The 17,405-nt window shown below is 47.0% G+C and overlaps 1 long non-coding RNA gene across 1 annotated transcript; it reads left to right on the forward strand.

Moving 5' to 3' along the window:
- The first annotated feature begins 221 nt into the window (after positions 1 to 221).
- On the forward strand, positions 222 to 11,185 carry LOC144381963 (uncharacterized). Its single transcript, XR_013448326.1, has 4 exons — positions 222 to 521; positions 2,265 to 2,483; positions 4,389 to 4,497; positions 9,125 to 11,185. It is a non-coding gene; the product is annotated as an uncharacterized LOC144381963 (long non-coding RNA).
- Positions 11,186 to 17,405: the final 6,220 nt, after the last annotated feature.

The following is a 17,405-nucleotide window of genomic DNA, read 5'->3' on the forward strand; positions in this document are numbered from 1 at the left end:
CGCTGCCGCCGCGGCACTCGCACTTCGGCTCCCTCCGTCACCCGGCGCCGCCGCGCCCATTGGCTACCTGCGCGAGGGGCGGGACCGCCTAAGCCCCGCCCCAGCCCCCGCGGCGCGGCTTTCCCGAAGCGGACCCCCGCCCCCGGCGCGCGGGAGGGCTGGCCCCGCCTCCGCCGCGAGCCCCTGGCGGGTGCTCTGCTCTGCTTAGAAGAGGCCTTCCCGGCTCCTCCCTCCCAAACCTGGTCCTCCCTGTGCGGACCACGCCGGGGTCGTCGCTCTCCCCTCATCAGCTCGCGTGGAATCACGCCCCAGATATTCCTTCTTCCTCCTGCGGGAGGGAGCCCCTGTTCACCTAGCCCTCGTCCGGCCGCCTCACCCCCCGCCCCCAGGCAAGCACTCACACCGAATATCCCGGGCCTGACCCAGACAGAGGCTTGAGAGGAACCTGGGCCCCACGCCCCTCAGGCCCTCACCTCCCGAAGCCCTAGAGATCCCCGGGGATCTTAGCGCCCCAGCTCCAGGTACGTTCCTATTCTTCTGTTGCCATCATCCGTACCTACAGCGCCCCCAGAGTGATTTCTTAATACACATTTTTTGGTAATCTGTCCTTGAGGGGACCCCATTCAACCGTGCCTCCCCAGAATCTCTCCAACTTCAGGCCCAGCCCTGGGTTGATTTATGTTTGTGACTCCCAGGGTTGAGGGACACTTGGGCTGCCCGTGGAGTAAAAGGCCAGGGAAAAGGGTTCCTCTTGGAGAGATTCAGCCTCCATCTAAAGAGGTGTTAGGGGTCCAGGTGTGGTGAGATTTATTCACAGGTGGAGGAGTGGAGGGATGGGGTTGCAGGTTTCACGGGTGGGGAAGAATGGCCAGTTATTTGCAAAGCTGTTCTAAGGCAGGGGTATGGTTGGAGTGCCTGGGTGGCGCAGGGGGTTAAGCATGGGACTCGGTTTTGGCTCAGGTTGTGATCTCAGAGTTGTGACATTGAGTCCTGCCTCGGGTAAGACTCCCCCACCCCTCCTTATACCCCTCCCCCACTCTCTAAAATAAATAAATAAATCTTAAGGCAGGGGGGATGGAGAGGATTTTTTATCAAAAACCTTCTGTGAACCAGCTCCATCAACCTGTGATTTCTTTGAATTCCTACCACCACCTAGTTTACAAATCATAAAACAGCCTCACAAGGATGAGATGATTTATCCAAGATCACACAGCTGGTCAGGAACAGATTAGGACTTTTAAGAAATCAAAGTGTATGAGGATTTCTCCTAAATCTAGATGCTCCCCTTATTCCACGACTTTTCTAGGGTAGCAAGTGAATTGAGTTTTCAGTGGAAAAGACTGGAATCCAACAAAAAACTTTTTTAAGATTTATTTATTTATTTATTTATGGGGGGCTAGACAGAGGGAGAGAGACTCAAGCAGACTCACCGCTTTAGCTCAGAGCCCTACTCAGGGCTTGATCCCACAACCCTGAGATCATGACCGGAGCCAAACCAAGAATATGTTGCTTAACCCACTGAGCCACCCAGGCGCCCCCCAACAAATTTTTTTTTGAAGCAGGCTCTGTGCACAGCATGGGGCTCAAACTCACAACCCCAAAATCAAGACTTGTATGCTCTATGGACTGAGCCAGCCGGGTGCTCCAGAACCCAACAAATCTTAGCTCTATTACCTCCTTAACATTGGAAAATTAACTCGCTTTATATCTCTAAACCACAGTTTCTTTATCTGTGAAGAATTATAATCCAAATCTTTTAGGTATATACTGAGCGCAATATTCATTTTATTTTATTTTTTTTAAAGATTTATTTATTTATTTGAGAGAGTGTGAGCAGGGGGAGGGGCACAGGGAGAGGGAGAGAATCCCCAAGCAGACTCCCCGCTGAGCACAGAGCCCAATGCAGGGCTTGATCCCAGGACCCGGAGGACCATGACCAGAGCCGAAATCAAGAATCGGCCGTGCAGGGGCGCCTGGGTGGCTCAGTCGGTTAAGCGTCTGCCTTCGGCTCAGGTCATGATCCCAGGGTCCTGGGATCGAGCCCCGCATCGGGCTTCCTGCTCCGCGGGAAGCCTGCTTCTCCCTCTCCCACTCTCCCTGCTTGTGTTCCCTCTCTCGCTGTGTCTCTCTCTGTCAAATAAATAAATAAAAATATTAAAAAAAAAAAAAAAAAAAGAATCGACCGTGCAACCGACTGAGCCACCTGGGTGCCCCTACATTCATTTTAATTCAATAAACATTTATGCCTGTATATTACATGACAGGCCCTCTTCCTGAGCATATATCGTATACCGGGACTGCGTCTAGATCCTAAGGATAGAGCAATGAACAAAACCAAGCCCCTGCTCTCACGGAGTTTTCGTCCAGTCTGGTGTGATTACATAGATAATTACAGCCAACGCACACCCAGTCCTTCCTATGGACCAGCACTGTTCTAAGCACTTTGCCTGTATAAACTCATTTAATCCTCACAACATTATGAGGTAGGTGCTCTTACTATCTCCAGTGAACAGATGAGGAAACTGAGGACAGAGAAAGTAAGCATCCCATTCTCTGGGTCTCTCTGAGTTACACAGCTTGGAAAATGGTCGAGCTGAGAGACCACCCTGGCAATGTGGTCAGACTCTGTTCTCTTGTTCACTCACTCTCCACCACCCTGATGAGAATGGGTGGGGTCTACACCAGCAGCAGCTCAGACCAGAGGGGGCAGCCATTATTAACATCCGTGTTAGTATGGGCCAGTTCAGTTGCCTGGAACCAGTTTGCAGTCTCCCGGCCCCTGCTTCTCAGGGCTAGCATTGTAATATGTGGACTTACTTGCGCTAAAAAACTGTTGCTGTCTATCTGAAATTCAAATTTAACTGGGCATCCTGTATTTTGATTTGCTAAATCTAGTGATCCTACTTCGGGTATAGAAGAGATGGCACATGGTGCCAAATATCTGACTGCAAGCTGGACTGAAGGGAGACAGGAAGAGACCCCAGAGCATTAGGGCAAAAGACTGGGTGAGGGAGATGGGGTAGATGGTCAGGAGGAGAGGAAGTGAGGGGAAAGCAGGAGTAATTTTGTCTTCAGTCTGCCCCTTTCCTGGGGCCCCTGGCCCTCTTCCTTTCCCTTCTTATAGGAAAAGGTTCCCTATCAAGTGCATCATCTCCACTTAAGGACTGAGTAGTGATTGTGCTTTCCTATGAATAAGTTTCCCTTCCTATGTCCCCTCTCCCAAAGGTATTGGAAAGACAGTGGTGGGTCATGCTGGAAAAAGGAAGCCCAGAGGACACCCGGGCCCAGCCTCGGCAGCTTGGGCCGGTCAGCTTGCCTATCTACGTTGTAGTGACAGCCGTCACTCAGCAGAGAGCTATGGAGACCAAACCATCGCCTACACGGCAGTGACCCTGCTATAGGATCAGCTCACAATTTTCCCCATTTCCCTCTAGACTCCAGCCACACTGACTTTCCTTTGGTTCTCCTGCCACAGGGCCTTTGAACATGCTGCTCCTCGTACTTGAAACTGTCTTCCCTCTTCCTCAAACCACCTTATCTCCACAATCACTTCCTCCAGGACATCTTCCTTTACCCCCTGGTTATACAAACTCATAGCAATGGATACTTCTCACGGTTGTACCTTTCCGTGTGTTTATGTGATTATTTGATTAACACCTGGCTCTTCAATTAGACAGTAAGCTCTGAGAGGGTAGGGGTCGCATCTTGGTTCTTTATTGTCTTCCTGGCACCTGACATACTGCCTGGCACCTAGTAGGTGCTCAAAGAGGCTAAGTGATATTCCAGCATCATCTAGGTATGAAATGGTAAATCCAGGACTCAGACCCGGGCAGTCTAACCCCATGCCCTGAAATTCTGTACTCTGAGTAGTGGATAAATGTTAGCTAATAATAATAATAATAATAGGGGCGCCTGGGTGGCTCAGTCGTTAAGCGTCTGCCTTCGGCTCAGGTCATGATCCCAGGGTCCTGGGATCGAGCCCTGCATCAGGCTCACTGCTCAGCCGGAAGCCTGCTTCTCCTTCTCCACTCCCCTTGCTTGTGTTCCCTCTCTCGCTGTGTCTCTCTCTGTCAAATAAATAAATAAAACTTAAAAAATAATAATAATAATAATAATAATAATGGGGTTAGAACAGGCTGTTCTGGGCGGTCACTTGAGGTGTTTGTTAAATGAATGACTCATGAAAGGGCTTTGCTGGACACAAGTGAGGTTATTATTTTGTATCCTGTTGAAGAGATTTTTCTGGCATGGAGCAGGGGGGCTGAACTGACAGGGGCTGAGGGCTGGGTTTTGGGTCTCTCTAATGCAGCCTGGGCATGTGCTTGCTGTAATGTTCAAGAGCACAGGGCATTGCCTCAGGGAGAGGGTCTGTCATTACTCTTTCTTAGCCTTTCAGTAGAAGAGGGTCTCCTGGCAGCAGGTGGAACACAATGAGAGGGATCATCGTAATGGCAGTCCGGTCGTCTTTCACAAGTGATTACAAAAGGACAGAGCTTGGTAAGTATTTGAATAATAATCACCAACTATGGAGGCTTATTGAGAGAATACAATATGGCCTGCTTGGAGCTGTTTACAAACAAGAGCTCATCAAATCTTCCCAACACCACCATGAGATAGAAATCATTGTCCCCATTTTTCAGATGAGAAAACTGAGGCTCATAAAGGGCCAAGATAGCCCATGGTCAGACAGCTGGTAAGGAGTGCAGCTGGGCTGAGAACCCAGTTCTCTCAGACTCAAAGCCAGTACTCTTAATCACTTCACTACACGGCAAGCCCAGAAGGGGAGCGCCGGGGTGCACAAGGTAGACAGTGGGTAGTGAACAGGTGAGGGGGTGGGGTCTCTCCTCTGCTCCATCCAGGTCTGGGGGATTGGGGTGGCATCACTGCCCTGCCTGAAACCCTCCTGTGGCTCCTCCATCACATTTCAAACAAAATCCACAGATTTTGCTGGGCCTGCAAAGCCCCACAGGACCTGGCTCCCTGCTGCCCGGGACATCTCCTCTCCTATCATTCACTCACTGCCTTCCTGCCAGCAGGCATCCTTCCTGCTCACTGACACGCCAGGTGGCTCCCACCTCAGGCTTTCACTCCTGCTGTCCTCTCCACGTGGAACATTCTTTTTCCGGCTCTCTGACTTCACTCCCTCACTTCATTCACACCTCTGCTCAAATGTCACCTCTTCAGAGAGAACTGGCCCTATCTAAAATAGCTCCCCATCAGCGACATCACCTACATGTTATCTTGTTTTCAGGGCACACCTCTCCACCAGCAATCACACTGCCTATTTACCTATTTGCTATTGTTTGTTTCTCCCAGTAGAATAAAGTTCCACGAGGCAGGACTTGTCTGTTTTGTTTACCCTTGTATCCCTGGATACATCTGGCATATGGCAAACCCTCAGACATACTGATGAATGGAGCCACACCAACCTGGGCTCTAATCCAGACTCTGCCACCTCCTAGCTTTGTGACTCAGAGCGTTTAGTGAACCTCAGTTTCTGCATCTCTAAACTAGGGGTGTCTGCATTAAGTTAGATCGGGCAATAAAATATCTGTGTGGTGCCTGGCACATGGTAGGTGCTCAAGAGAAATGGCAAGTAACAACCGTAGCCCTTCTCCCCTAAATCTTCCCCCTGCAAAGGAGGGGAGGGCAGGAGGCTGGGACTTGGAGAGTTCACTGGATGCGTTGTCCATTGGTGTGAGATGAAGATGTGAGAAGAGGCTTAGGTTTAAAGGCACCGCCATGACTGTGGTCACGAGGCTGGTAAAGAATGAGGCCAGAGATGGAGTCATCAGAAAGGACAAGGAGGAACAGGAGCGTGCAGGTGGGACAGTCCCAGGACTGCTGGAGAACTGGCCAGGGGGCTCCCCCACCGCCCTGGAGCCTGGGGGTGAGGCAGAAGCTTGCTGCTATTAGTTGGGGAGGATGGAAAAGGGATTGGAGTTTGAGGGACAAAAGAGGAGGCAGTTGGTCGTCAGTAGATATTATCGGGCACATGCTATGTGCCAGGCACTGTCGTGGCCACTGGGGATAGAGCAGAGGAGGAGACAGAGAGCGTCTCTGCCCTCTAGGACACGGGTGGGCGAATTATGGCCCATGGGCCAAATCTGTACACCTGTGGGCTAAGAATGGTCTTTACATCTTTAACTGATTGAAAAAATCAAAAGAAGAATATTTCCTGACACGTGAAAATTATATGAAATTCAAATTTCAGTATCCACAAATAAAGTTTTATTGGCACACGGCCATGCTCCGTTTACGTGTGGTCTAGAGCTGCTTCGCACCGCAACAACAGAGTCGGAGTAGTTGCAACACAAACCATATGGCCTGGAAAGCCTGAAATGGTTTTTTTCTTAGGAAAAAAAAAAAGGTTTGTCAACCCCTGCTCTAGGAACTTCCATTCTCTTTGGAGAGACAGTTAAAGAAGCAGGTAAGCAAGTTTCAGGATGCATCTGAAGACGCATCAGCGTGTCCTCGTACCCAGCTTCTGCCTCCGCCACCTACCCCTGGAAGGGAAGTGCTCCATCCAGCTGGGCTACATTAGAGCCCAGAGGACCGGGGTCATTGTCATCAGCTCCCCGCCTCTGGGCCAAGAGGAGCTAGCCTTTTCCTGAAAGGAAAGAGTCATACTCAGTGATTTGCCAAGTCTAGCGCCCACTGGATCCCCTGTGCCCTCTCCCAGATCCTCAATGCAAGAACAACTAGATAACCTCAGAGGAACATCCCCTTTGTCACCAAGGCCTGCCACCTACATGCTGTGCCTCCCTCTCTATAAAAAGTCTTCTCCCACACTACCTCATGGAGCCCTGACAGGGATAAGGCATAGGTTGGGGTTATTGTTCCCATTTCACAGACAAGGAAACTGAGACTTAGAGAAATTACCTGAATTACCCAGGGTTACGCAGCTTGAAACAGCTTGCAGATCCAGAATTAGAAAGTAGTGGAGTGTCAGCTTTGAAAGGGCCTTTGGGATTGTCAGCGAGCCATCGAAAACTGGTGGCCTGGGGCTGAGGTGAATCAGGTGAGGGTGGTGGCAAATCCTCCCTGTGCGAGACATAAGGCGTGCATTGTCTGTGGAGAGTTTAAAAACATGAATGCAACTGGGTAGGTCCGCTTTTTATTATCACCATGCCCTGGCACTTCCAAACAATGTCGGTGATAAAATCCTCCCTCCTGAAGAGATCTTTTTGTTGGTCTAAGTTCTAAATAATTGCTGTGATTATTAAGAGTTTTAAGAATGTAATATATCTGTAGGCTTCAAATTAGTACATTTATGTTACCTAACCTTTAATAAATAATATATGCTACGTGGAAGCTAATTTGGAGAGCTCCCCGGGTACACAATTGGCCCCCAACATATGGCTTCAATTTGAGAGTTCATAGCAGGTCAGAATCATTGGAGCTCACTTCGGGAGTGTTCAGGTCCCCATAGCCCTGTATTTAAGCAAATTTGAAATCAACAATGATGGTACAGTGACTGTGAAAAATGAAGGAACAAAACTTGAGTTACTGCAATTCTCTCATTCTCTGTGCAGATCATTCTCTGAACCCTGCCCTGTTGCCTCTTTTGGAGGCACTTTTTCTTGCATATGTGTGTGCATGTTCCTTTTTGTTAAAAAAAAACCACACACAAAAAACGCACACAAAAAAACTTTAACTAAAAAATATTGGTCCATTACTTTTTTCCCTTTTGTGTTGTAATTTTTATTTTTTTTAATTTTCGTTGGTCTGACTGTGTATATGAAGTCAATAAAAGGAAATTTTTACTGTGTTTTCTGGCCATTATTATTTGTTTTATTTCACAATTATCATTAATGATAATTCTGTCATGTTGTGGTTAAAAAATGATCCATGCTGGGTGTTAAATACACACTAGATTCACCATTGACCTGAAGACAGAGGAAGACCCACAGACAACGGCATTATTTTCTCAATCATGATCATCATTATTATTTTATTGAACACCTACTTGGTGCCATGCCCTGTTCTAAGGTTTGACATGTATCATCTCTCTCTCTTTTTTTTTCGACATTCAACAAATATTTGTTAATATCCTACCCTGTGTGAGCACCATTGTAGGTGCTGAGAATATGGCAGTGAACAAAGTCAAATGTTTTTTCTCTATTACCCTTGAACCACTGGGCCTGGAGGTGTTTCCTTATGTGTCATCTCACTTTAAAAATGAAGACAGGCTCCCACAGGGCTGGAATTAGGGTAAAGTGAGTGAGGCCAAGTCATGCAGTGCAAGTTCAGATCCTGTCTTTACTTAAAATACTAGTAGTTTGTTCATCATAAATATTATAAATACTTATTGCATTAGTTTTGACTTCTTTTTAAGGATTTATTTATTTGAGAGAGAGAGAGAGAGAAAGAGAGTGGGGGGAGGGGCAAAGGGAGAGAATCCCCAAGCAGACTCCCCATTGAGTACAGAGCCTGACTTAGGGCTCTATCTTATGACCCATGAGATCATGACCTGAGCCAAAACCAAGGGTTGGCCGCCAAATTGACTGAACCACCCAGGGACCCCTACTTTTGGCTTTTTATTTATTTTTAAAATTTTTATTTTATTTTTAAAAGATTTTATTTGTGAGAGAGAGAGAGAGAGAGGGAGAAGCAGACTCCCCTCTGAGTGTGGGGCCCAACACGGGGCTTGATCCCAGGACCCTGTGATCATGACCTGAGCCGAAGTCAGATGCTTAACTGACTGACCCACCCAGGTGTCCCTACTTGATTGTTGAGTTTTTTGGTGCCCCCTTAAATCTTACACCCAAGATGATTCCTCATTAACCTCACCCTAGTCCTATCTTTGCTCATCTAACCCTCATAGCAATCTTGTGAAGCAAGTGCAATAATTATCCCCATTTTACAGATAAGAAAATGAGGCACAGAGAGGCTAAATGGTTTGTTCAAGGACACACAGTTATTAAGTAGTAGAGCTGGCACACAAACATCTCTTACTTTAGAGCCCATGCTCTTAACACTACTTTACATTTGTTTGGTCCACACAGGTTGCTAAATAACCCAAATAACTTGCCATTGCTTTAATTTAAATTAAAAATACAGCTAGCTAGCTAGCTTGTTTGCTTGCTTGCTTGCTTCCTTTCTTCCTTTCTTTCTTTCACAGGCTCCATGCCCAGCTCATGACCTGAAATCAAGACCCCGAGATCAAGACCTGAGCGGAGATCAAGAGTTGGACGCCTAACCAATTTACCACCCAGGAGCCCCTCCAGCTTCTTTAAAAGTCTGGCAACCTGGGCTCACATTCCTGTTTTGTAAGCATCAGCAGGATGAGTGGCAGCCCTTCTTAAATCAGGCAAGCTCATTAGGTAGCCACAGCCCCCACCACCCTCTATTGTCTCAACTCGTCCCCTGCTTTACTCTCTTGTTGCCTGCCTGCTCCTGGGGGCATCTGGATTTGGATCCCTAATCTGGCCATTTCACAAATGGAGGAATCCAGGCTCCAGAAAGGAAGAGGCTTATCCAACGCACCTAGCACTTCTATGACAAAGCTGGGCTCCAAGCCAGGCCCCACAGAGCCCCTCAGTCACAGGAGACAATTGTGAGTGACTTTACTTTTAAGGGAAGCTCAGAGAGGGAGCTCCTAGACTCAGATCCAGCTAACACTCATTCCCTGAGCTCCCAAAGGCTGGCACTGAGATGGGCACGCCCATGTCCACACGAACAACTCCCAACAGCTCTGACAGGTCGCCCTTGACAACCTCCATCTTACAGGTGAGAAACTATGGCTCAGGAGGTCAAGTGACTTTCCCAGGATCTCACTGCAAGTTTGTGGCAAAGCTGCCTAAACTTCAGTTTACTAGCTCTTGACATAAGACCAGAGGAATCTACCTCCTGCTCCCTCCCTGCAACCCCCTCTCTCACTCTTGCTGGGGTTTTCTGGGGCTGAGGCTGTAGTCACCCAGGAGTAAAGTTACTCTCTTCCAGGAGGATATTGACACAGAGCAGCCTGAGAAGCAAGACTGAGCTGTCAAAAATACCTGCTAGGGACGCCTGGATGGTACAGTTGGCTAAGTGTCCGACTCTTGGTTTCGGCTCAGGTCCTGATCTCAGGGTCGTGAGATGGAACCCATGTTGGGCTCCATGCTCCGCAGGGAGTCAGCTTGAGATTCTCTCCCTCTCCCTGCGCTCCTGCCACTCGGGCTCATTCTCTCTCTCTCATTCTCTCTAAAAAATAGATAAATCTTGCGGTGCTGGGTACCTGCTTTATGTCAGGCATGTGTTAAATGCTTTTCACAAGGCTTATATTCCCTTCTTTTTAAAAAAAAAAAAAAGATTTATTTACTTATTTGACAGAGAGAGACACAGCGAGAGAGGGAACACAAGCAGGGGGAGTGGGAGAGGGAGAAGCAGGCTTCCCGCAGAGCAAGGAGCCCGATGCGGGGCTCGATCCCAGGACCCTGGGATCATGACCTGAGCTGAAGGCTGATGCTTAACGACTGAGCCACCTAGGCGCCCCTTATATTCCCTTCTTTGTGTTTATCTGCATCCTCTAAATTTTCCACAATGAATACATTTTACTTCTGGTACAAGGAATTGCTTGATCATGGCCTTGAAATGAGTCTACTAAAGATTTGGGGAAGTTGGGGATCAGTATGCCCAATTGGCAATTAAGGAAACTGAGGCTGAGGGATTGCCCAAGGTCACACAGGTAGTAAGTGATGGAGTCAGGATGCTTTCTGAGTCTAAGGCCAGTGCTCCTTCCACTCCACTGCTCTGCCTGCCTTCTCTTCACATCTTGTTCCACAAAGGAGTTCACGCAAATTATAAACCTACATAAGAGAAATCAAGCATTTATCCTACTATATTTCAGGAGGATCAAATAATGAATGAGGAAAAGTTCTTTATGTAAGAATTTCAGGTAATGAATGCAAAAAAGAATGACAGAATGAGAAAATTACCTTTCGGGACGCCTGACTGAGTCAGTTGATAGAGCGTGTGGCTCTAGATCACTGGGTCATGAGTTTGAGCACCACGTTGGGTGTAGAGATTACTTAAAAATAAATAAAAACTTGGGGTTCCTGGGTGGTACAGGCGGTTGGGTGTCTGATTCTTTGTTTGGGCTCAGGTTGTGGTCTCCAGGAATGAGATCCACCCTATGTCATGCTCAGTGGGGAGTTTGCTTAAGACTCTCTCTCCCTCTCCTTCTGCCCCTCCACCACCCTCTCTAAGGTGAATAAATAAATCTTTTAAAATAAATAAATAAAATATTTTAAAAAGAGAAAAATTTTTTGTAACAGCTAAGGAAATGATGGATCATAGGTGGATGCTAAAACTAATAGATAAAAACATTGATGAGGAATTTCATAATGAGGAGAGCAGGCCAAGAGCCCTGACCACAGATCAATCAATAAAAATGTTTCAACTAAATATGTGCCTCCAGATGTGACTTAATAATAAGTACACAAATAAGTTATTCTTGCCAAAATCATTAAACCTAATCTAATCAAGCCGCTAGATCTAACTTTCAGTTTACTGAAATACAAAGGACAGAAGAACAAGTTAAACTACACCATTAGGAAGCAATCAGCCCAAACTTCTGCGACTTGGGAAACCTCTCAGGACAACGCTCTGGTTTCTTTTACAAATAAATAGCATGAAAAAAAAAAGGAAAGAAAGGTGGAACTGTTACAGACTAAAAGTTACTTAAGAGACATATCAACAAATGAAATGTGTGAACCTCATTTGAATCCTGATTGGAACAAACCAACTATTAAAGAAATTTGAACATGAACTAGGCATTGAGTGATTTTAGGGAATTTTTATTAATTTTGTTAGGTATGATAGTTATGTTTGAAACAGACCTATCTGTTAAAGATATATGCTGAAATAATTTGGATGAAATGATATGATGTCTCGGATTTGCTTTATAATACTCCAGAGAGAGGGAAAAGTGGGGAGGTAATTAAAACAAGATTGGCAAAACATTGATAATTATTGAAGATAGATGATAGGAACATGACAATTTATTTTATTTTTAATTTTTTTTATTTGACAGAGAGAGAGACAGTAAGAGAGGGAACCCAAGCAGGGGGAGTGGGAAAGGGAGAAGCAGGCTTCCCGCCAAGCAGGGAGCCCGATGCAAGGCTTGATCCCAGGACCCCAGGATCATGACCTGAGCTGAAGGCAGACGCTTAAAGACTGAGCCACCCAGGCACCCCGGAACATGACAACTTATTATATTGTCTCTACTTTTTGCATGTTTGAAGTATTCCATAATAGAGAGGTTTGGGGTTTTGTTTTTAAAGCTTTTATTTATTTATTTATTTATTTATTTATTTATTTATTTATTTATTTGAGGGAGAGAGAGGGAGCACAACTGGGGGAGGGGGAAGAGCAGAAGGAGGGGGAGAAGCAGACTCCCCGATGAGCAGGACCCTGAGATCATAACCCGAGCCCAAGGCAGATGCTTAACTGACTGAGTCACCCAGGCGCCCCAATAGAGTGGTTTTTTTTAAGGCTTAAAGTCAATAATTAAGAAAATTGGGACAAAGAGAAAATACAGATGAAGAAATAGAAAAGTTCTGAGCTTTTTAGCAGCCAAAGCAAAGAGGGAAATAAGAGTCATGCTAGCCAAGTGTTGAGAAAGGCAATCTCATGCTTATAGTCATTTGATCCCCACTCATAAGAATGCACCCCAGGGGGCGCCTGGGTGGCTCAGTCGTTGGGCATCTGCCTTCAGCTCAGGTTATGATCCCAGGGTCCTGGGATTGAGCCCCGCATCGGGCTCCCTGCTCCGTGGGAAGCCTGCTTCTCCCTCTCCTACTCCCCCTGCTTGTGTTCCCTCTCTCGCTGTGTCTCTCTCTGTCAAATAAATAAATAAAATCTTTAAAAAAAAAAAAAAAAAGAATGCACCCGGGGCCTGGAACACTTCCTAACCAAGAGACAAAGAGCCCACACAGCTTGTGCTGGGTTTATCACCTTGTGTGGTATTATCTTTCCTTGTCTTAAGTGCAATGAGTATTCTTTTGTTTCTTCTTCGAGCATGTGCATCATATGGCATCTGGCCAACCCCACTGCTCTATCTGTTCTCTGGAAGGGGACGAGGTCTTTCCACCATGGAACGAGAAGAGTGAACATATAGGCAAATTGCCCGGCGTCCACCACTGGGAGAGATCCACTGGCCATCAGGGACCAATGCCCAAGGTTGAAGGTGATCTCACTCCGTCTCTTCTCTATGTGAGTAAAGCATCGTTCCACCCAATGCTTGACTGCGTGTGTTTTCTTTGGCGACTCAAATACCAAGACGAGATGGGTTAGAAGGGTTTAGAGTTCTCCCCTGGGATTTGTAGCAGGTGCACAGTACTCTACTCTCTTGGGATTTATAATAGGTGCACGGTACTTCACTTAAACCAAGAGATATAGAAAACCACCAAACCCACACAGTCTCTTATTTATTTATTTAAATTTTGTTACTTAACATATAGTGCAATATTGGTTTCTGGAGTAGAATTCAGTGACTCATTACTTATATACAAAACCCACTGCTCATCATAACAAGTGCCCTCCTAAATATCCAACACCAGTCTAGCCCATCCCCTACCCACCTCTCCCCATCAACCCTCAGTTTGTTCTCTATCGTTAAGAGTCTCTTATGGTGGGACGCCTGGATGGCTCAGTCCGTTAAGCATCTGCCTTCGGCTCAGGTCATGATCCCAGGGTCCTGGGATCTAGTCCCACATCGGGCTCCTTGCTCGGTGGGGAGCCTGCTTCTCGCTCTGCCTGCCACTCCCCCTGCCTGTGCTCTCTCTCTCTGTGACAAATAAATTAAAAAATCTTTAAAAAAATAGTTAAAAAAAAAAAAACAGTCTCTTTTCGTTTGTTTCCCTCTTTTTCCCTCCTTCCCATATGTTCATGTTTTCCTTCTTAAATTTCACAAATGAGTGAGATCATATGGTATTTGTCTTTCTCTGACTTATTTCACTCAGCATAATACACTCTAGCTCCATCCACATCATTGCAAATAGCAAGATTTCATTCTTTTTGATGGCTGAGTAATATTCCATTGTACATACATACCACCTTTTCTTTATCCATTTTCGTCAGTTAGTGGACATTTGGGCTCTTTCCATAGTTTGACTATTGTTGATAATGCTGCTATAAACTTCGGGGTGCATGTACCCCTTGGATCTGTATTTTTGTATCCTTTGGGTAAATACCTAGTAGTACAATTGATGGACTGCACAGTTTCTTATAATCAAAGAGATTCCACTGGTGGCAAAATTGCTACTTAATATGAACTACCAGGTCGGGATGCCTGGGTAGCTCAGTCAGTTAAGTGTCTTACTTAGCTCTAGTTATGATCTCGGGGTCCTGGGATTGAGCCCCATGTCGGGCTCTGGAATTGGCTTGTCCCTCTCCTTCTGCCCCTCCCCCTGCTCATGCTCTCTCACTCTCTCAAATAAATGAATACAGTTTAAAAAAAATATATGAACTACCAGGTCACCAGTAGGGGGGCCCGTCACCTGTGCTTACCTGGGCTATGAGGGACTTGCAAAGGGGTGGGCCTTAGAGGATGAGGGAAATGGAGAAAGACAGGGGAGAGGCAGGACATTCCAAGTGGAGGGCACCCAGGGAGCAAGGGCAGGAAGGCTATCTCGTTTATGTAAAGAAAAAAAAAATATGTGTGTATATATATATATAGCCCACAAAATGTATGTGAACCAAAATAAAGCTGGGCTTTTTTGCTCCCTCCTCACCCAAAAGAAATCGATCCAACTCCGAAAAGCACTGTCAGAAAACAAAAGTCTTTTTTAAAAAAAGATTTTATTTATTTATTTGAGAGAGAGAGCACGGCTGCGCAGGAGAGCAGGGGGAGGGGCAGAGAGAGAGGGAGAGGGACTCTCAAGCAGACTCCCCACTGAGAGGGGAGCCTGAAGCAGGGCTTGATCCCAAGACCCTGAGATCATGACCTGAGCTGAAACTATGAGTCACCTGCTCAACTGACTGAGCCACCCAGCTGCCCCAGAAAACAAAAGTCTTTACCAAAGGTCTCTGGAGGACACTGCAAAGGGATTACACAGCACATCTCAAAATCTGCAAAATCTCTCTTCCTCAAAATTCCATGCTATCAGAGTAGCTCCCCAAACCTCTTCTTTTTCTTTTTTCCAAATTCCTGGCCACCCAAATTCTGCCAGCTCACTCCCCTCCCATCTCTCAGTAGCAGCTTTTCCTGAGTGGGACTGGGAGGAAATTTCTCCAGGTCGCTCCACTCCTTTGCTTAGGTCTGTTCCTCTCTCTCTGCCTTCCTTACAAAGACTCCTTAGAACTGTCTGGGAAGGAGGAAAAGCCATGAATATTTACATGTGAGTATTTTTGTCCTGTTGCATAGAAAAAAAGATTAGAAGGAAATACACCCGGATGTTAACAGTAAGAGACCAGCAGAGCTTTGGAATCAGGTGAAGTTGGGCCCAGGTCCTGGCTCTGGCACTTTCTAGTTGTGTAACCTTGGGCAAGCCTCACAGGGGATATTTCTCTAACCCTCAGATTGCTATTCCATAAATTACTTAGCATGTATCTGGCAGATAGTAATTTTTCTGTAAAGTGTACCTTACAAAATAAAGACGTTACCGCTACCTGGTAGGAATATGGTGAACTTCATTTTGTCTTTATCACTATTTTTTGCCTTTATCAGTATTTTATTTGAAAATTTTTACATTGAGGTGTGCCTGGGAGGCTCAGTCCGTTGAGCCGGCAGAATCTTCACTTCAGTGGCTCAAGCGACCGAGCCCCCCAGGCACCCCTAAATAAAATCTTTTAAAAATTAAAAAATAAAAATTTTTACAATGAGCACACATTGTAATTTAAAATAAAACACCATAAAGATTATTATAAACACAGGCATAAACTGTTTATCAGTAGAGGACTGAATGAATTATGGGGTACCCATATTCTGAAATACTACAAACTCGTTAAAAATGTCAGTATAATGACATGGAAAAAATGTCCACAGAATAGCAAATTGCCAAAACGGTATGTGTAGCATGACCCCTTTATGTATATTTTTACACACGTTAAGGATGTAAATGCACAGAAAAGGTGTAAGGATACTCAACACCTTAGCTATCTCAGCAGTGAGGATGAGGGTTTTTCATTTTTTTAAATCCGTATTTTGTAAGGTTTAACTTTTTAATAAGACGCATGAATTACTTTTATATAAAAGAAAACATCAGGGCGCCCAGGCTCAGTCGGTTAAGTGTCTGCCTTCGGCTCAGGTCATGATCCCGGGGTCCTGGGATCGAGCCCCTAATCGGGCTCCCCGCTCCGCAGGAAGCCTGCTTCTCCCTCTCCCACTCCCCCTGCTTGTGTTCCCTCTCTCGCTGGGTCTGTGTCAAATAAATAAATAAAATCTTAAAAAAAAAAACAAAAACAAACATTTAAGGGACATTTAAGGGGGGAAAATGGTCAGGGTTTCCCGGAGTGTTTCTCGGGCCCAACAACAGAGCATGGCAGAAAGCCAAGGACTCCAAGACTATCCGCTCCGCAATCCTATCGCTGTGCAGTCCGCTCCAGCAAGCTACTGGGTGGGGAGGGAGGGGTTAACAGTCGCACCCCGTCTTCAGCCCTCAAAGTCCACCCCAGCCAAAGTCCTCTTTTGCAAAGGCTGCAACAGAAAGGAGCTAGTTGAGGTTGCTCCCTCCTCCCTCCCACCGCGGACCGCTCAATACCTCCGCTACGGAGAGTAAGATTTGCGGGAGCCGTGAAGAAGGCAAGGGGAAGAGAAGGCCCTGGGGCCTGGAGATCTTTCTAGATGTGGCTTGTGGCCCCGAAGACTTCCGTCCTCCCCCAATCTTTGTTGAAATATAAAAAGAGGAAGGATCCTGGAGGGACAGCATGGCCTCCCTGGGTTCTCAGGGTAGGGTCCGCCCCTTAGCGAGGGAGCCGCTAAGTCCTCAAACACTTGGGGGACAAGCCTGAGCAGTTCCTGGAATGCAGGGGAAATGAGGGCGATGACACACCGGAGGGCCCCTAGCAGCGGTTGATCTAGCCCCTAGATTGAGTCCCAGGATATCCTGGCTGGTTCCAAGAACCCGGCCCGGAAAATGGGCGGGGTTCCTGCCCGCTCCACGCCCCCCCCCCCCCCCGGCCCTTCTGACCTGTGGGCTCCAAATCCCAGGCCAGCCCCAAGGCCAGCCCATTCAGCCCATTTACTCGGCCCCACGCTCCCTCAAATCCCCCCTACCCGGTGCCCGCCCAGCCCCAGACGGACCTCTGCCCAGCCCCCCAGGCCTGCGCCTTCCCCTCAACCCCGCGTCTCATTTCCGCATAGTTCCCGCTCCCGGCACCCCGCGCGCGCCTCGCGGACTCCGTGGCCCGCGGGAACCCAAGCCCGCGGACCCCGCCCCGAGGCCACGCCCCCCACAGGGCCCCGCCCCTGCACTGCCCGC

The sequence above is a fragment of the Halichoerus grypus genome, chromosome 5 (genome assembly GCF_964656455.1).
Source record: "Halichoerus grypus chromosome 5, mHalGry1.hap1.1, whole genome shotgun sequence".
Taxonomy (NCBI): Eukaryota; Metazoa; Chordata; class Mammalia; order Carnivora; family Phocidae; genus Halichoerus; species Halichoerus grypus.